The sequence below is a fragment of the Rhinolophus ferrumequinum genome, chromosome 20 (genome assembly GCF_004115265.2).
Source record: "Rhinolophus ferrumequinum isolate MPI-CBG mRhiFer1 chromosome 20, mRhiFer1_v1.p, whole genome shotgun sequence".
Lineage (NCBI taxonomy): Eukaryota > Metazoa > Chordata > Mammalia > Chiroptera > Rhinolophidae > Rhinolophus > Rhinolophus ferrumequinum.
The window spans coordinates 31,236,448-31,242,447 of record NC_046303.1 but is presented as its reverse complement, the minus strand read 5'-3'; the positions used below and the strand labels follow the sequence as shown (position 1 = coordinate 31,242,447).

The 6,000-nt window shown below is 37.2% G+C and overlaps 1 pseudogene; it reads left to right on the top strand.

The window, feature by feature from the left end:
- Positions 1-4,776: 4,776 nt before the first annotated feature.
- LOC117012586 (uncharacterized) lies at positions 4,777-4,877 on the top strand (annotated as a pseudogene).
- The last annotated feature ends 1,123 nt before the right edge of the window (positions 4,878-6,000 follow it).

Below are 6,000 nucleotides of genomic sequence, written 5' to 3'. Positions count from 1 at the left end.
TTGTACAAGATTGTAGGATACAAGATCCATATACAAAAATCAGTTGTATTTCTATACACTAGAAATGAATAACATTTTATTCTTAGAAGATTTTGGTTAAAATATAGTTAACATACAATAAAATTAGTTTCAGGTGTACACCATACTTATTCAAAATTTATATACTTAAAGAAGTGATCACCATGATAGATCCATGACACCAAACAACACTATCACAATATTATTGACTTTATTCCCCATGCTGTACATTACATATCCGTGACTTACTTGTTTTATACCTGGAAATTTGAACCTCTTAATCCCCTTCACCATTTTTCCTCCCTTTTAAAATTTTTCAATTACAGTTCATGTTCAATACTATTTTATATTAATATCAGATATACAGTGTAGTGGTTACACATTTATATAATTTAACAAGTGATCCCCTGACTAGGCTAGTACGACCTGGCACTATACATAGTTATTACAATATTATTGACTATATTCCCTATGCTGTACTTTACATCCCCATAACTATTTTGAAACTACCAATTTGTACTTCTTAATCCCATCCCCTTTTTCATCCACACCCAATCTCCCTCCCATCTGGCAACCATCAAAATGTCCTCTGTATCTATGAGTTTCTTTCTGTTTTGCTTGCTTGTTTATTTTGTTATTTAGATTTCATGTATAAGCAAAATCACATTACATTTGTCTTTCTCTGTCAGCACAATACCCTCGAGGTCCATCCATGCTGCCGAAGTTGGCAAGAACCCCTTCCCTTCCCTGGTCAAGGAATATTCCATTGTATATATGTACCACTTCCTCTTTATCCATTCTTCCTTTGATGGACACACAGGCTTCCTCCACCTCTACACCATTGTAAACAATGCTGCAGTGAATACATGGATGCATATGTCTCATTTAAGTAGAGTTTTGGATCTTTTTGGATAAATATCCAGAAGTGGATTACTAGGTCCTTCTTTGTCTCTTCTTATAGCCTATGTTTTAAAATCTATTTTATCTGGTGTAAGTATTACTACGCCGGATTTTTTGTTTGTTTCCATTTTCATGAAATATCTTTTCCCCATCCATATACTTTCAGTCTGTGTGCGTCTTACGATCTGAATTGAGTCATATATAAGGGTCTTGTTTTTTATTTTTTTTATCCATTCAGCCACCCTATCTTTTGATTAGAGCATTTAACCCACTTACATTTAGAGTAATTGTTGATAGAAATATAGTTACTGCCGTTTTATTATTCATATTTTTGATCCCTTCTTCTTCTCCTTCTCCTTCTCCTTCTCCTTCTCCTTCTCCTTCTCCTTCTCCTTCTCCTTCTCCTTGTCCCTCTAACATTCCTTGTAATACTGGTTTGGTGGTGATTAACTCCTTTAGCTTTTTCTTGTCCAGAAAGCTCTTTATTTCTCCTTAAAGTTTAAATGATAGCTTTGCTGGGTAGAGTAATCTTGATTGTAAGTCCTTAATTTTTATCACTTTTAATATTTCATGCCAATCCCTTCTGACCTGCAACATTTCTATGAGAAATCAACTGACAGTCTTGTGGGAGCTCCCTTGTAGATAACTAACTGCTTTTCTCTTGATGCTTTTAAGATTCTTTGTTTGTCTTTAACTTTTGGGATTTTAATTATGATGTATCTTGGTTAGGGCCTGTTTGGGTTCACCTTGTTTGGGACTCTCTGCGCTTCCTGGACTTGAATATCCATTTTGTTTGCCAGGTTAGGTAAGTTTTCTGTCCTTATTTCTTCAAATAGATTTCTAATATCTTGCTTTCTCTTCTCCTTCTGATACCCCTGTGATGTGAATGTTGGTATGCTTTATGTTGTCCTAGAGGCCTGTTAAACTGTCCTCATTTTGGGGGGTTCTTTTTTCTTTTTGCTGTTCTGGTTGGATATTTCATGCTACCTTATTTTCCAAATCATTGATTCAATCCTCTACTTCATCTAATCTACTATTGATTCCCTCTAATGTATCCTTCATTTCAATTATTGTATTCTTTATTTCTGACTGGTTATTTTCTATGTCTTCTATCTCCATTTTTATGTTTCCTAGCTCTTTGTTGAAGTTCTCCCTGAGACCATTGAGTATCCTTATAACAAGTGTTTTGAACTCTGAGTCTGGTAGATTACTACTCTCCATTTTGTTTAATTCTTTCCTGGAACTTTGTTCTGTTCTTTCGTTTGGGACATGTTTCTTTATCTCCCCATGTCGGCTGTCTCCCTGTCTTTGTTTCTACATATTAGGTAGGGCTGTTATCAGTCCCTGACTTAGTAGAGTGGCCTTATGTAGTAAGTGTCCTCTCGGGCCCAGTGGTGCAGTCTACCTGGTCAGCTGAGCCAAGTGCTCTAGATGTCTCTCTTGTGCGGGTGTTGTGTACCCTCCTAATGTAGTTGAGCCTTGGTTTGCTGTTGTCCCCCCCGATGGGAGGGATTGACCCTTGGGCTCATTAGTTGTGAGGCCTGGCCATTACTATAGCAGAGGAGCTATTATACTGGGGTTGACACAACAGAGCAAGATTCATTTTAGCAGGGCTCTGGTGCCTGCCCAGTCTGTCCTTCGGTTGTGTCATCCTCAGAGGCAGCTGGGTGGTGCTCCAGCTCAGTCCAAAGCTGGCCACCTGGTGTGACAGTCCCGGGGCCTCCTGGGAGGAGCCCCTCTGCAGGCCAAGTTCAGCCTCAGCCAGTGCCCTGCATGGGGCCACCTGGCATGAGTCACAAAGCAATCTACATGTGGCTGCCATACCTACTGGGCTTGGAGATGCCTCGAGAGGCCAAGCTGTAAACAACAGCTGGCTGCTGCTAGTGTTGGGCTTGAGGCTGCTCAGCAAGAGATACAGGTCATGCTGAAGTGAGATGCTGCTTGTTTGGGGTTTGTGAACCTTTAAGAGATTTTAGTAAAGTCTGTAGCAGCAGCCAAGATAGGCCATTTGTATGGAAAAGCCACTGGAAGTGGCTTGGACATGCCCAAATGTTGGGTGGGGAGGGGTCTCAGAGAATAAGGGTGAATTAACAGTGTTAATTAGGTTGAGGGAGACTCAGATATGGGGCCACCTACATCTGTATGGTGGGAGCTGGGAGGGCTCAACAGAAAAACCATGGATTCTGCCAGCACTTCTCTCCTGGGAGAAAGCTGCCCCTCCAGCCCTCATCCTGCAGCCAGATGCCCAGTTCCGCCATGTGTGTCCCTGGCACCTTTTGAGTTGCTGCCCCAGCTCTGGAGCTCAGAGTGAGTGAGTCTGTCACTCAGAGTGAGTAAATCCATGTGTGGTCCTTTTTAGAGGAGCACCTGGGACTCCAGCCACCCTCCATCTCACTCAGCTACAATTGCCACTGGTTTTCACAACCAGAAGTTATGGGTACTTCTCTCTCCAGCACTAGAACCCTGGGCTGAGGAGCCTGGGGTGGGGCTGGATCCCCTCACTCCTCCAGGGGGAACCTCCACAACTGAGATATTCCTCCTTATTTTTAATGGTCACATGCGGATGTGGGACCAACCTGTTCTGCATTTCTGCCCCTCCTACCAGTTTCTAGGTGGCTTCTTCTGTATGTCCTTAATTGTAGGATTTCATTTAAACTAGACTTCAGATTATTCTCAATGATGCTTGTTTTGTAGTTTAGTTGTAATTTTGATATGGTCATGAGAGGCAGCAAGCACAGCATTTACCTACTCTGTCATCTTGACCAGAAATCTAGAAATGAATAATCTTAAAATGAAATTATGTAAACAATTTTATTGGCAATAGCATAAAAAAGAATAAAATATTTCGGATAAATTACATAAAAGAGTGTAAAACTTATACTCTGCAATCTATAAAACATTGTTGAAAATAATTAATGAAGACATAAATAAAAAGATATCCCATGTTCAGAAGTGTAGACTTAATGTTGCTAAAATGGCAGTGCTTCCCAAGTTGATCTACACTTTCCACACAATTCTTATAATCTCGTACCTAGTTTCTTTGCAGAAATTGATAAGGTGATCATAACACTTATATGGAGATTCAAGAAAGCCAGAATAGCCAAAACAATCTTGGAAAAGAAGAACGAACTTGGAGGACTTACGTTTTCCAATATCAAAACTTACCATAAAGCTACAATAATTAAAACAGTGTGGTGCTGGCATAAGAATAGATACATAGGTCAATGGACTAGAATCAAGAATCCAGAAATAAACCCTTACATTTGCAGTCAATTGACTTTTGACAAAGGTGTCAAAATAATTAAATGGGGAGAGAATGGTGTTTTCAATAAATGATACTGGGGCAACTGAATAGCTGTATGCAAAAGAATAAAGTTGGACCCATACCACATATGGTACAAAAAAATTAAATAAAAGTGGGTCATAGACCTAAATGAAAAGCTAGAAATACAACATTCTTAGGAGAAAACATAGGCATTCCCTGTTACCTGAGATTGGCAATGGTTTTTAAAATATGACAACAAAAGTACAAGCAAAAAAAGAAAAAAATAGACTAATTGGACTTTATCAAAATTAAAACTTTTGTGTTGCAAAGGACATCATTATGAAAATAAATAGACAGCCCACTGCCCACTGAATGGGACAAAATATTTACTAATCATCTATCTAATAAGGGATTTGCATCTAGAATATATAAAGGACTCTTATAACTCAATAATAAAAAGACAAATAACCTAACTAAAAAATCACAAAGGATCTGAATAGACTGTTCTCCAAAAAAGATACACAAAATGGCAAATCAAAATCACAATGAGACACAACTTTATACAATTAAGATGGTTAAAATAAAAAAGATAGGTGCTCACTTCTACAGCACATATATTAAAATTAGAACAAAACAGATTAACATGGCCTCTGGGCAAGGATGATATGCAAATTCTGAAGCATTACATATTTTAAAAAAGAGATAAGCATTGGAGGGAGCATGAAGAAATTAGAACCCCGTAATTACTGTAATGTAAACTTGTACACTTTGGAAAACAACCTGAAGTTCCTCAAAAGGTTAAACATATACTTACCCAATAACCCAGTGATTCCATTCCTAGGTGTATACCCAAGAGAAATGAAAACACATGTCTACAAAAAAAAAGTTGTGTATGAATGATTGTAGCAGCATAAAATCATTACAGCCAAAATGTAGAAAGAACCCAAATACCCATCAACTGATGAATATGGATAAATAATATGTAGTATAGCCACATAATGGAATATTATTTGGCAATAAAAATAAAGTACTGACACATGCTACAACATGGATAAACATTGAAAACATTATATTAAATGAAAGAAGCCATTCATAAAAGACCAAATATTGTATGATCCATATGAAATGTCCAGAAAAGGCAAATCCATAGATACAAGAGAAGATAGTGGTTATCTAGGACTTGAAGAATTTGGGAGGTGATAGCTAAAGAGAACATGGTTACTTCTGGAGTGATAAAAATGTCCTAAAATTAATTGTTCTGACATTCACACAACTCTGAAAATATACTAAAAACCATTGAACTGTACACTTTAAGTGAATGAATTGTACACTCATATAATTCATATGGTATATGAATTATATCTTAAATCTTCTACCAAAAAAGTTAATAATGTATTAACAGTTGACTACATTCATTGGAGGGGAAAATCACTCTGAATGCAGCGCAGGATCATCATGACATAGAATATGAAAGAGATGTACAGTTTGAGAATCTCTGTCATATGTTTAGTGGGATTCCAGAAAGAGAAAATATAAAGAATAGGGGGAAAGAAGATAATAAAAAGGCTAAGTATTTTCCACAATTTAAGATACATCAAAAACCCAAATTTGAATGAGTTCATGTTGAAATTATAGGCAAAACAAAAACCTTAAATGCTAACCAAGAGAAAAATCATATTGCTTATAAGGGAACGATATTTAAACTGAAAAATAATTTTCTTCAATAGCAATGGATACCATAAAACATGAAACATCTTTAAAATGCTGAGGAAAAATAAACTAGTAATTGATGTAATTCAGCTACAAAACAGTTAAAC